The following is a 15,393-nucleotide window of genomic DNA, read 5'->3' on the forward strand; positions in this document are numbered from 1 at the left end:
ATAGCTCGGTAATCATTCTGGTCCGGACGAGTCGGTCTATAAAGCAACAAGTCAAGGTATAAAGTAACAAGTCTTGTGATGTCAGTTTACCATGTTTGGATGACTTTTGCATGTCGTGTGAGATTATATAACATGCTTTTTATATCTAGCTCACCCTTGCTTGTTTGTATTGCTTGTGTATGTTTCTTTGGCGATGATCATCCACTTGGATGGGAGCAGATGGCGGGGAGGATACTTTGGGAACAGCTCTTGATGGAGACGGCAGTGCTGCAGCTTAGATTTTCTAGTTTTATTCCATGAACTCATGTTATTTGGATGAACTTTTGAGTATTTAAAGTTTTAAATTCTCCGTATTTTCCAAGAAGAAATTCTAATACTCTAGTTGTCAATTTCGCACTATTCTAAGGATGACTGTAATCCTTAATTACTCTTGACTGCTTTCCTATATTATGCATGATGACGTATATAATTGGGATGTCACAGAGGCCATTATACACGATTGGTTGAAAATTTACTTATGTTTGTTCTCTTCATTTTTAGGGTGTTGGTTTGATTGGAATATATAGAATTTCATCATTGTGACCGTATTCTCAAATAAGAAGAGTTGAATTTAAAACTCTGTAGTTGGTCCTATGCATTGTTCATGCTTCAGGTCCAAAAAGCATTTTGCTTGAGGAATGTGTTAGGGATGATGCAAAATCATTTCGGTGCCTTGCCCAACAATTTGGATTTAAACTCTTAAGATGGTGCATACAGACGAAACAGAAGTTTATTCAATCAGAAAGGTAAGAGGGAGACATGAAAGAAAACTCATATAATGCGTTGAAAAAGACCTTCGTCTGAATGGTTGATTACTATTAGGTTTAATCCTTTTCGACATCCCTATTTATGTACGAATGTCTCAATTGGGTCCTCGTTTTTTAAAGTGTATCAAAATGGTCCTTAATTTTGAAAATTGATATCAATTGAGTCCTTTCTGTTAAGTTGGCTGGACGGCGTTAAAAAAATTGATGAGTGGATGCTGAGATGACGAACGAACGCTCGTCCACCAGCGAACGAACGCTCGTCCACCAGAGAACGAACGCTCGTCGACCTCTTACTGCTGGACGACCGTTCGTTCCACACTGGACGACCGTTCGTTTGGTGGTCGACGAGCGTTCGTTCGCTGTTGGACAAGCGTTCGTTCGCTGGTGGACGAGCGTCCGTTCGTCATCTCAGCATCCACTCATCAATTTTTTTAACGTCGTCCACCCAACTTAACGGAAAGGACTCAATTAATATCAATTTTCAAAATTAAGGACCATTTTGATACACTTTAAAAAAACGAGGACCCAATTGAGACATTCGTACATAAATAGGGATGTCGAAAAGGATTAAACCTTACTATTATTATCACTACTGTTACTATAATACTACTCCTACTACTATGCTACTACTCATGGTTATCAAACTCGTGAGTTAACACTTTCGGTGTAAACTCACTTTTTTTCCTGGGAAGTAAACTCTTACTTATTACAGTCGAGTCTAAAAATCGAGTTTTAAGAGCTCTCACGAGTTTGTTTACGTGAGTTTGACCGACCCCTAGAGTGCTGGTACTACTATACTACTCCTACTGGACCTAGTGCTAAGGATACTACTACATTTTTATTTAACAATAATGGCAAAAGTTCTAGATTTTGCTTTAAAGGAAGCTCTATTTCTATTTTCAACTATTTCTTTATTTTCGCAGGGATACTTCTCTGAGAGATGTAAGAGCAAGTTCTGGAATCTGAGAGGGTTGGGAACAGTAATAAAGTGTTAAGTTATGATTAATTGGCGTGAACCATCAGATTTGGCGCATAAAATGAATGTTTTGAAGCTAATAATTTTATTAAATTAAAATTTTGTTTAACTTTTTCGCTAACACAATTTAATGTTGCATGAATAGTGCGATCAAAGTGAAAATATATAAAAAAAATTATCTCTCTTCAGTAAATAATGAATTAAAGAGAGGAAACTTGCAAGGCGTCTTGCTGCGCTCCATGGAGTCCTCGTCGTAGGTCATGGCGGAGTTGAGCGGTGCGGCGGTTGAGCGCTCAAACGCCATTGCTGCAATAGAATCACACGCTCAGAAGAAACGCGAATGAAATTGCGAAAAAAAAGACAAACTAGACTTGCAGCTGAAACGCCATTGGTGAACGGTGCTCTCATTAGTGCATTACGAATTGGGAACTGAAGAGAGAGAAAGGAAGAAAAGAAAGAGGAAAAAGAGTTGTTGTGAGGTGGTGTGTGGGAGCTTTTTGGAGCGAAAGGGATTTAATGCATATCTGAAGGGTAAAAAAGGGAAGAGGAGATACAGAGAGCATTGTGGTGGAGAGTAACTCTCTAGAAAACGAATATATGAAATAAAAAGGTTATTTATTTGTCACTTTAATTTAGTGTTTTTGTTTGGCGGCTTATGTAACATCCCAAAATACAGTAATCACTATAAATTAGAATTAATTTACATTAATCAGTTAAACAAAGCAGTCTTACATTAAAATTGGGTTCAAAAAGCCGAACGGCTTAAAATACAGAAACCAAAATACAAAACATCTGAGATAAGAAGAGTCAGGGACGAACGGTTTTACAAAACCAAATAACCGAACGTTCACTAATAAGACTAAACAATTCAAAACTAAACAAACGAGCGCACTAGGGCTCGGCCTTTACTTCCACATCTACGAGGCTCGCATCATCAAAATTTTCTTCTTCCAGCGCCTCTTCAAGTAGCTCACTTCCATCTGCTCCCATCCACACGGATGATCATCGCGAAGACAAGACGGACGTACAAGAACGAGGGACAACACAAGGAAAAACGAAGGGTAAGCTTATGTAATTTAATTCATACATTAACATAAAAATTCAACAATTCAAATATACCAGAAATTTCAACATGGATAATCATCCAAAAACTATTACTAGACGGACCGTCTGGACTGTATGAAACTGTGTAGCTACAGGCGTCCCTTGCACCCGGGTGATATAGTAACTGGAATAATCACATCTGCTGCCACCCGAGGTTAGCCCTATCCAAAGTACGCCTAAGGACTCGGACCTCCTGCCGTTCCCACACATGACCTACCCTCCTCTAAGTGAGGATGAGTACTCACGGAACATCAGGATGGACAGCCAGCATTAGCATGCTGATACGCGGGTCGCACCGCATACAAATTTGTTTGCATAAAAGAATGCAGTATAGACTAGGCAGTGACTCCTAGGTCGTCTCTCAAGGACCAAATTGTTGGTTCGGGTTTTAAGTCAATTACGAATTGGGGGAATTGCGATTGTTTTTGTGTTTTTATAAGCAGGAAAATTAAATGATGAAAGCCGTAAATTCACAAACAGTAAAAATAACACAATGAATAGTAAAAACGAAATTAAACAGTAAAAATCAACATTTGACAGTAAAACCAGAATGCACAATTCACCAAGATTTGAATTAAAATACAAAAACAATATACGCACAGAAAACATACAGTCATGAAAATTCAATTCTGCAGTGCAAATGCTTCCAAAAATTCTCTAATTACAGTGACATGTTTGCTTTGATTTTATTAAAAAGAAAACTAAAAATGGACATTCATAACCGTGGCCTTCCAACATCATATCAACTTCATTTTGCAAAGAAATTATATGATAACACTCCCACGTACTTCCCTTCCCTCATGAACACTTTTTTTTTATCTTTTTGAATTGAAAAGAAAAATAAGTATTCCAAATGCACACAATTCCAGTCACGGTATTCTTTCTTAAAACAAAATTTGAACAGCAAAATTAACACAAGAAAATGACCCACATAGACTAAATGCTAATAAAATTTTTAGAGAAAAGATGGTTGAATTTCTTACAACAAAAAGACGGTTTTTTTTTTCACGTGACACACCTACTGTTTTCACAATTAATGGTCATCTAAGGAACAAGAAGAATTAAAAACATTGATGCAGGAAATGATATGATTCAACCGAAACTTAACTTGTTACACAACCAAACATGTTCAATTTCTTCTCCTCTCACTAAATTTTAATCACCTTTTTATATGCTTCTTTTCATTCTTAACAAAATCAAAATAAAACATTGAACAATACTTCATTCTATAACTTGGGCAGCCGTGAATATTCAAACATGAAACAATAAAAACATTGAACAAAGTACATCAAAGAAAACTAAATGAAGAAAGGAAACATACCTCTTAACAACCGTGAACTTTTGCAACACAAATAAAAGAAAGAAAGAAAACACTTCCAAAATAAAACTACAAAACTCTCAAATTACAATAACAACTTTCACAAACAGAATATATAACAGTAGATGAACAAAAACTTAAATGGAAAGGTGTACAAAACCAAATGAGAAGGCAAGAAGAACTTCAAGCAAGATCATCCTCCATTCCTTCCAACAGTGACGGTTTCTTTCCTCCAGCTCCAATGATCTCACGGCCTCCTTCCAAACTAGGAACCTCTCGGCCTCCTTCCTCTCCAAACTCTCCTATCTGCCTCACGTCCAAAAACTCAGAACCATCTCTAGCTCACGGTTTTTTTTTTCTCCCTTCCAAAAACTCTTAACCGAATCTGTCCTCTGGTCAATAAAAACTCCGAACTGTGAAAAATTTATAATCCCTTTTTTTTGCAGCAGCTAGAAAATAAACGTGAGATGAAGATGTGTTGGTGGTCCCTTCTTTTTCATTATTGTTGTCTCCACTTCCAAAAGAGAAAGGAGATTCTTCCAAGTGTTGGCTGCCCTGGCCGTGTGCTCCTTCCAGCAAATTCTTCCAACTCTTCTTCAATCACAACAAAACAAGGAGTGCTCTCCACTATGATGTGCAGCCGTGGCATGTGCACTACACCAATTGAATACTCTAAATTTTCTTCCTTTCATTATGAACGTGCATACCTTCTCCTTGCTTCTTAATATTCAATTGAAAATCTTGCTCCCCACTTTCTTCATGTGTAAGTGTTAATGGTTGGATGAAAGAATGCAAGCCGTGGCATGACACTTGCTTCGTTCAAGCTTCCAGAAATAATTTGAAAACATTTGTGGATTACAATTCAGCACTCACCATATGCTTCCTCCTAGTGCGCATGCTGCACTCCTATTTTTTTATTCATCCATGCTGCACTCTTCTTCCATGCCGTGCTTCCTCTTCATCACATGAAGCTCCTCCAATTTTTATTCAAATGCCACACTTCCTTTGTTTATTTTTCTTCCTCCAAAGTCACGGTTGGACTAGACACTCTTCCATATCAAATTTTTCTTGATCATGACCGTGTGCTCTTCTTCTTCTAATTAAAAAAATGCATTCCTCCCATTCATGTACAGCCATGTGTGTTGTGTAAGGCCGTGACACTTGGGCTCTCCATGCAACTCTGCTGCACCAAATACTTTAAAAGAAAGAAGGCATGGTGCTGTCCATTTTTCCAAGAGTTGTGTCCGTTTGGTGACAACATGTGACAATACTCTCTTTTGCTTCAACGTTTCTTTCTTTTGCACATTTATCACACCAATTCCACTTCAAATTTGCAAGCTATCCATGTGCCGTGATGGTGTCTCCCACTTCCTTGCTATAGCCATGAGTGTGTGTGGGACATGGTGTCCCCCACAATGCCGTGATGTGCAGTCCATCCCATGTCACTTCCACTCCTCTCTCCATACTCTAATGTTGTCCAAGTCATATTGTACTAAGAAGAAATCATGTGCTTGGAGTGCAGCTTTGTTGGAGAAATAAATGGTGGAGGCCGTGACACTTGGAGCTTGATGTGGCAGCAGCATTCCAAACTCAATTTCCCTTAGGCCGTGTGCTTCTTCCACAAAAGAAAATGAAAGTGTTTCTAAAAAGGAAATTAAATGTGCATGTGTCGTGTTGAATCCTTGCTTAAGAGTGTTGGGAGAATGATCAATTACAAGTACCACAAATACCAAACACCAAACAAACAATGCAAACATATTAGAACACTCAAATAGTAAGCACGGAATTGACACAGGGGAGTAAATAAATTACTGGGAACAGCACAGAACGAATTTGAACAAAGTAAAAACTATACGTGAAAATAGACATCCATACGAAACTGTGAAAAAAAATGGCATGGAAAACGGATAAGAATTGGACTCGAACGAAGAAATACAAGTTGACACAAAATTCAAACAGCAACTAGCGAAAATTGAAATGGTTAAGATGAAATTGGCTCAATTGTTTTTTTTTTTCATTTATCCTTCAAATGTCCCAAGTTGTATCTCCAAATTTTCCTTGTAAAATAATTAGCTCAGATAATTCAAATTAGTTAAAATAAGAATTTTCGATCAAATTTAGCACAATTAGGAAAAATAGGATAAATAGTGGACAATTAAGCGCAATTTCTTGATTAAACTCGGTGTAATAAGCTAAGTGCAGTGAGTAAAATATTGATTCATCACATGCCCACAGTCATACTTTACAAAATTCCATATTCATATTCATCCATACAAGAGTCGTTCCTCCCTGGAACGCTCGTTCAAAATCCATAATCATTATTTCATCTCATATACTGTTCGTTCATTACCATTCTTCACTTTAACCTCATTTTTATCTTCCATTACAATTTCATAAAATATCGAGCATTCAGTCCTCTTCATAACGAGGACGAATGTGAAAAACGATATCGAGAACTCCTCATTTCAGAACCGAATGAAACCGACACATTATATTTACCGAACGTCATTTTCTATTCGAATCAGTTGAATGAACTGACTCTAGAAAGATCAAATCCTTACTCAAAGAATAATTTAAAGAGGAAATATTTAGGCCGAAACCAAAGAGATAAAGACTCCTCAATACGAGTAGATGACCATACAAAGAACAATTTATTTTATAGAAGCCGACTGCCAGTCAATGACCGAACGCAGTATACTGATTTATAGAAATTTGGACGAACGCTAATTCTATCCGTTTAGTATTTTAATACTAGGACGAGCGTTTCGGTATAAAACCGAACGCTGCTCATAACGAACGCTTTGGGTCGAGACCCATTCGCAGACTTGTACTCATAATATAAATAGAATTTGAGGTAATACGAGATGGTGAAGATAGAATTTAGAAATGACTAAGTGTCCAAAGTTATAATTTATAAGCTTCTCAACTCCTTACATAACACTCGGTTGTCTACGTTCGACCGAACGCTCAAAGTTAGTACTATTACAAGAGGGCGTTCGTCCTCAACTAGGATCCTTTCCGAATGAAAGAATCCCTTACCAAATCATTTTCATTGGAATACCGAACGGTCAAAGACCGTCGAGTAACGTACGTACATAATCATAAGGGTATTTCTTATAATACTCAATATTATCACATTTCAATTTTAACATATAGTCTCACTCATTTACAATCATACCGTATTCAAATAATCATATCTTATATCATCAAATCACAGAAATCTCATACATTTCATACATCATAACATAGCATCATAAATTTTCATATTCAATCAATTCAACGAATGTTCATGCAACACATAGTCATATAAATTAAATTAATAAGCTTCCCGTACCTGGATTTGTGAGCAACTTGTCCTAAACGCAAGATTTGTGGCTCGTCCAACTAACGTTTATCTACCCTCAATGGTCACTTAACTCTTCCAACTCAAATCTAACCACAATAAAAATCGAAGTACTTAGACTACACCATGCATGCAACCATAACTTGGTTTTGCATGAACCCTAAGAACGAACGACTAAAGGAGGAAACTTACCAGCTTCAAACGTGAACTTGTTCGGTTTAAAGGAAAGCTTAGGACGTCGGGATCTCTTCTACGGTCTCTGAAAGTTGATCGGAGAAAAAGAAGTTGAGTTACAGTAGAGAGAAGAAAAGGTTTTCTAGAGAGAAGGAGGAGAAATGGAAGGTCTGAGCATGGTAAGAAGAAGGTGTGTGCAGGAGAGTAGAAGAGTTTTTCGAAAAACCCATTTTGTTCTTCTCACGTCCACACGAACGTGCATCTCTCCTGTCGACACCTGCACCCCCATTACTGACTTCCATTCTTTCCTGGTGACACTTGGCGTGAGTTGCAGAGTTAAGGAAGTGCGTTTTTAATGAGATCAAAGAAGGGTTTCAGTGCATTAATTAGATTTGACAGCTAGCCTTCAGTTTAATTTTCCAAGGTCTTACAGCTTACACATGAGATCAAGATCAAGACTGAAGTGAGTTTAACCTTTAATTAAAGGTTATAAAGAATATAAAATATGTTGGTAATTTTTTTTATATTTAAATCAAAGTGAATTAGAACCAAGATCAAGACTGAAGTGAGTTTAACCTTTAATTAACTTTATAAACAATATTAAATATGTTGGTAATTTTTTTTATATTTAAATCAAAAATTGTATATTATACTTATTATTATATTATTAAATAAAATATATAATATATAGTTTAATATAATTATTGACTAATTATATAATTTTATCAACTTTTTAGAAAATAAAACTTATAATATTTAACAAAGCAGGACAAAGCTTTAAACAAATCTAGTCAAAATGCTATTAGATTAATCATAATAAAACTCATACTAAAGTTTTTTTTAATTACTAAAAATATATATATATATATATATATATATATATATATATATATATATATATATGTATATATATATATATATATATGTATATATATACATATATATATATATATATGTATATATATACATATATATATATATATATATATATACATATATATATATATATATATATATATATATATATATATATGTACCGGGTAAGAACACTGGAAAATGAAAACTAAACCCCAAACCTCCCCAAAAGGGAAGGGGGAAAAATGAAAACCAGAACAGAAACGTAAATGGTGCTCTACACTACTCCTACTCTACTCCTCTGCCTACTGTCTACTCCCTTTTATCTTACTGTAAGAGACGTCTGCTTCTCCTTCCATGTGCATGTTAAGTGCTACTGCCCACGCTCCAAATTCCATTCTCGGTGCCTAGTTGGACAGCACTACTTAGTGCATTCCTCCCATGCCTTGCTGCTGAGTGCGTATGACATGGTGCCCCCATTATTCTTCCAACATGCACTAATAATATTTCTTTCGGAAAATGATACTTGAACAATCATTTTTGACAACATTTAGACACGCCACACGTGTCTAAATTTGAGTGGTCCACGTAGAAAATCAATTTGAAAATGAAATCTGACGTGGAAAGGGGGTGGGCAGGGTTTTCAAGACGTGCCTTTCAAATTCAAATTTGAAATTCATTTTTGGAAGAATTGTAGAGAGAGAAGCGCGAAGGTTGAGAGGGAGAGTGTGACCTAGAGAGAGGCCGAGAGAGTTGGAGAAAGGGCATTCGAGAGAGAGAGGTCCGACGGAGTGCTTGCCGGAATGCCGCCGGACAACGTTGAAGGCCGTGTCGGAGCTATTCAACCCCTCCAGCCGGTTCTGATTCACGGTCGCCGCAGCTCCGACGTTGGCCAACGAAACGAAGGCGGCATCGTCTTCCCTCCAACCCAGCGAACTAGGGGCGCGTTCTGAGTCTCGATTCGTCCCACCTGCTTCCCTCCCTGTGCCGGACCTTTGCATTCACCGCCGGAGCATCGCTGGAGTGTCGACTGTTCGGTGGACGAAAAAGAGGGGTTTAGGTTTAGGTTTCTTTCCCATTTGGGGAGTGTAACATCCCAAAATATAGTGATAACCATAATCAGAATTAATTACATTAATCATTAAAACAATGCAGTCTTTACAAAAAGATACGAGGTCCAAAACGTCGAACGGCTTGAAGTACAAAAAGTAATGTAGCCAGCGGTATTCCAAATTCTAAGACTAAACAAAATACTAAAGGCTACCACATGTCGAGCACTCTAGGGCTCGACCTTCACCCCTACTTCAACCGGACTGACATCTTCCGAAACTTCTTCTGCCAGCGCCTCTTCCAGCAGCTCACTTCCATCTGCTCCCATCCACATGGATGATCATCGCAAGGGCAAGACGGACATACAAAGACAAACGACAACACAAGGAAGAGAACACAGGGTAAGCTCATGTAATTTAATTCATACATTAAAGTATCAATTCAATCAAGTCAAACATACCAGAATGATTCAACATAAATAAACAAATGAATATCCAACAACTATTTCTAGACTGACCGTCCGGACTGTATGAATCTGTGTAGCTACAGGCGTCCTTGCACCCGAGTGGTGTAGTAACTGGGATACACTCAACAGCTGCCACTCGAGGTTAGTCCGTTCTTACGTCGCCCATGTTAACTTATGGACTAAGGACCTCCTGCCATTCCCACAGATGAACTACTCTCCTCTACGTGAAGACGAGTGTCACGGAATATCAGGATGGACCAAGCTAGCATTAGCATGCCCACAGTCATACTTTACAAAATTCCATATTCAACCATGAGTCGTTCCTCCCTGGAACGCTCGTCCAAAATTCACAACCATAATTCACCTCATACAATGTTCATCATTTATAATCTTTCACTTTTATTTTCATTTTTGTCTTTCTGTCAAAGTACATAAAAATCACGACCTCTTTATAACGAGAACGAATGTGAGGAACGAGACTGAAGAACTTGCCCCGTTCCAAAATAAAGTAATACCGACTTCAAGATAAATGGACGACCTATTTTTCAAGATGGCTCGACACGGTCGGTCGACCCGGTTGGACGACCTACATTAAGAAGGGTGCTCGACACAGATGGATGATCTGTATTAACAAAGGTACTCAACACTATCGGTCGACACAGATGGATGATCTGTATTAACAAAGGTACTCGACACTGTCGGTCGACACAGATGGGTGATCTGTATTAACAAAGGTACTCGACACTGTCGGTCGACACAGATGGATGATCTGTATTAACAAAGATTTTTCCAAAAAAGAGTAAGAGCGCTTGGTGTAAGACCGAGCACTGCCCAATACGATTACTATGTGTAAGATCGACACTGCTCATTATGAGCTCTAAGTAAAAGACCTACATAGCTCATGCTCGACCAGAATCCTTCCCAAATGAAAGTATTCCAATTCAAAGAAGTTTACTGGAACATCAAACGGTCGAGAACCGTTTAATGTCGGACATACGTTATCATAGGGAAGTTGATATTCAAGTTTCACTTATGTTCACTGCTTCTAAGCATGTATATTTCATATTCACACGTATCACTCATATCATACATTTCAACCAACATATATCATATTCATTCAGTACAGCGACGTTCGATCATGCATATTCAACCAGCATACATCTCATACATTCAGTTCATATCAGGTTTACATACAACATACAGGTATAAATTAAATTACTAAGCTTCCCTTACCTGGATAGCAGTGTACTCCCGAAATGCAAGGTTTTGTTCGACCTTTAACAGCGTTCTACCCTCAGGTTTCGCTCAACAACTTTCACTTAATCTAAAACACCAGAAATCAGAAACGACTCAGACCTATAACCCATGCATGCAACTGAATCTTAGTTTGCATGTACTACAGAACAAACGTTCAGATCAACGTCCAGAGTCGAGTGACTTACCGGTTATAGAACTAGGATCTGTTCGGTTCGAATTGAAGCTCACGGTGCCAGGAACGTTCCTACGGTTCTGAAACGTGATCGCAGAAGAAGGTGATGAGTTACAGTAGAGAGAAGGTGAAGGTTTCTAGAGAGAAGGTGGAGAAAAATGGAGAGTTGAGTTCTGAGGAAGAAGAAGAATGCGTGCAGGTGAGTGGGAGAGATTTTCAAAAACTCAATTTTGTTCAATCCACGTCAAACAGACGAACATTTCCTCAGTCGACACCTGCACTCCCACTTCTCACTTCCTAAGCTTCTACGCGACACATGGCGCTAGTGCATGCAGTGCAAAGTGCGTTTTTAATTTACTGAGCAGTGATGTGGCGTGTATTAATGGTGACGCGACAAGGATTTGCAGTACCGATTTTCTAGGGTCTCACATTCTCCCTAACTACAAAAATTTTCGTCCTCGAAAATTAGAAACTTACCCATAAATAAGTGGGGATACAAATCGCTCATAGCATCCTCCACTTCCCATGTTGAATCGCCCGTCTTCGCATCCCACACCACTTTAACTAGACGAACGTCCTTTCCTTTGTATAGCTTGGTGCGGCTGTCTTCTACACGGACTGGTTGCAACTCAAGTGTTCGGTCTGGATGAAGTTGAACGTCTTCCAACTCTAGTACGTGGGAGGGGTTAGCTATGTATTTCCGAAGTTGGGAAACGTGGAATACTGGGTGAAGGTTCGACAGTTGAGGAGGCAATGCTAGTTCGTACGCTACTGGGCCAATCTTCCTCAGTATTTGATAGGGTCCGACGAACTTCGGGGATAATTTCTTTGGTCGCATAGCTCTGCCGACTCCTGTGGTTGGATTAAGCCTAAGGAATACGTGATCGCCAGCTTGAAATTCTAACGGCCTTCTTCTCTTGTCGGCATAGGACTTCTGCCTGCTCCTTGACGCTTTCAATCTCTCCTGGATTAACTTCACTTTCTCTGTCGTCTGCTGGATAAGCTCAGGTCCAGTCAGCACGCCCTCTCCTTCCTGGAACCAACAAAGTGGCGTTCGACATCTTCTACCATAGAGAGCTTCAAACGGTGCCATTCCAATGCTAGCCTGAAAGCTATTATTATACGTGAATTCCACCAGTGGCAAGACTTCATCCCAAACGCCTAAATGATCTAGGACACACGTTCTTAGTAAGTCTTCAAGCGTCTGGATTGTCCTCTCAGATTGGCCGTCCGTCTGAGGGTGATAGGCTGAACTCATCTGCAATTTGCTTCCCAACTCTCCTTGTAAGGATTGCCAAAACCGAGATGTGAACCTCGTGTCTCGGTCAGAAATTATGCTCGACGGTACTCCATGCAGACGAACAATTTCCTGAATGTAGAGCTTGGCCAGGTTGGTCATCGACATCTTCAAATTTACTGCCAGGAAATGGGCGCTCTTCGTCAATCGATCCACAATCACCCAAATTGAGTCATGATTTCTGATCGTACGTGGTAGATGGGTCACGAAATCCATGGATATGCTATCCCATTTCCATTCTGGAATTTCAAGCTGCTGAAGTAATCCGCCAGGTCTTTGATGCTCCGCCTTCGCTCGTTGACAGGTTAGACATGATGCCACAAAACGAGCAACGTCACTCTTCATTCCAGGCCACCAAAAGGATTTCCGGAGGTCTTGATACATCTTAGTCATGCCAGGGTGCATGCTAAGACGACTGTGGTGACCTTCCTCCAGAATAATTCTCTTCAGCTCTCCGTCATTCGGAACGCACGTCTTACCCATATAACGCAACATGCCGTCTGTTCCCGTATTGAACCCCTTAGCTTGATCCGTACCTAGCGCGCTTAAAATCTTCACCAGCTCTTCATCCTCACGTTGCTTCATTCTAATCCGATCGAACACATTGCTAGATATTCTAAGGTTACAACACTTGATGCTGTCCGGTTCTAACTCAAACTGTAACCTTAGATCTCTGAAACTCTCCACTAAGCTCAACTCGCGCACCATCATGGACGACACATGCACCACTTTTCTGCTTAGAGCATCCGTTACCACGTTCGCCTTTCCTGGATGGTACAGTAGCTCGAAGTCATAATCCTTCAAAAACTCAAGCCACCTCCTCTGCCTCATATTCAACTCCTTCTGATCAAAGAGGTACTTGAGGCTCTTGTGATCGCTGAAGACCTGAAAGGTAGCTCCGTACAGATGATGTCTCCAAATCTTCAAAGCAAAGACGACCGCCGCCAGTTCCAGGTCGTGTGTCGGATAGTTCCTCTCGTGAATCTTCAATTGTCGAGAAGCGTACGCCACTGCTCGTTTCTCTTGCATCAGTACACAGCCTAAACCTTGATGAGAGGCATCATAGTAGACTTCAAATGGTTTGGCCGTGTCTGGGATGATTAACACTGGAGCACTCGTCAACTTCTTCTTTAACTCCTGGAAGCTCGCTTCACACTTATCAGTCCAAGCGAACGGGTGATCCTTACGCGTTAGCTGCGTCAAAGGCGCTACTATCTTAGAAAACCCTTCAATGAAACGCCTATAATAGCCCGCGAGTCCCACGAAACTCCTCACTTCCGTGACCGAACGCGGACTATCCCATTCCAGTACTGCTCGTATCTTAGCTGGATCTACCGAGATACCTCCAACCGACACCACATGCCCCAAGAACTGAATTTCCTTCATCCAAAATTCACATTTTGACAACTTGGCGTATAACTCCTTCTCCCGTAATACTCCAAGTACAAGTCTAAGATGCTCCTCATGCTCGTCTTCGGTCTTTGAATAGATGAGAATATCATCTATGAAGACGACCACGAACTTATCCAGATAAGGTCTGAATATCCGATTCATATAATCCATGAAGATTGCTGGTGCGTTCGTCACACCGAACGGCATCACTACATACTCGTAGTGTCCGTACCGAGACCTGAAAGCAGTCTTCTGGATGTCGTCCTCCTTCACTCTGATTTGATGATACCCGGATCTCAAATCAATTTTCGAGAACACTGCAACCCCATACAATTGATCCAGCAGATCATCTATCCTTGGCAACGGGTACTTGTTCTTGATGGTCAGCTTATTCAATTGCCTGTAGTCTATACATAACCGAGAGCTGCCATCCTTCTTCCTTACTAACAGCACGGGCGCTCCCAGGGTGATACGCTCGGCCTAATAAACTGTTTCTCCATCAGCTCTTCAATCTGCTCTTTGAGTTCAGCTAACTCTACAGGCGACATCCGATAAGGCTGAACCGAGATAGGAGCTGCTGTCGTCACCAAATCAATGGTGAATTCAACTTCACGATGAGGAGGAAGCCTAGGTATTTCTTCCGGAAATACGTCAAGAAATTCGTCCACAACCAATCGTCCTCCACTATTCTTGTCCTTGAACGATCGCTCCAAACTTGCATCCTTAACTCCTCCGTCTTCATGCGTCATGATGAGAAAACAGCTGGCGCCCTCCATAATATCTTCCTTCAACTGACCGAGCGTCACTGACAATTTCTCCTCTTCTTCACCAGGAAAAATTAATTCCTTCGCTCCACAATCTATAAGAATGAGATTGGTAGCCAACCAATCCATTCCTAAAATTACTTCTAAATCCTTCAAAGGCAAACAGATTAAATTCACCTTATAACTACGCCCCTCAACCACAATAGGACATCTAATGCATACGGTAGATGTCCTAAGCTCTCCAGCCGCTGGGGTCGACACCACCAGGTCGAACTGCATATCTCTCTCAACTATTCCCAATTTCTCAACACACGCCTTCGAGATGAAGGAGTGAGTCGCCCCCGAATCAAACAACACACGACAAGATATCCCATACAGCAAGCATTCACCGATTATAAGGTTACCTGAACTCGCTGCTT

The 15,393-nt window shown here is 39.9% G+C and overlaps 1 long non-coding RNA gene across 1 annotated transcript; it reads right to left on the bottom strand.

The window, feature by feature from the left end:
• Positions 1-4,268: 4,268 nt before the first annotated feature.
• Positions 4,269-8,009, bottom strand: LOC128193812 (uncharacterized). Its single transcript, XR_008245113.1, has 3 exons — positions 7,740-8,009; positions 7,539-7,636; positions 4,269-5,816 (listed from the first exon to the last, which is right to left on the bottom strand). It is a non-coding gene; the product is annotated as an uncharacterized LOC128193812 (long non-coding RNA).
• Positions 8,010-15,393: the final 7,384 nt, after the last annotated feature.

Source organism: Vigna angularis, chromosome 8, assembly GCF_016808095.1.
Source record: "Vigna angularis cultivar LongXiaoDou No.4 chromosome 8, ASM1680809v1, whole genome shotgun sequence".
NCBI classification, from domain to species: domain Eukaryota; kingdom Viridiplantae; phylum Streptophyta; class Magnoliopsida; order Fabales; family Fabaceae; genus Vigna; species Vigna angularis.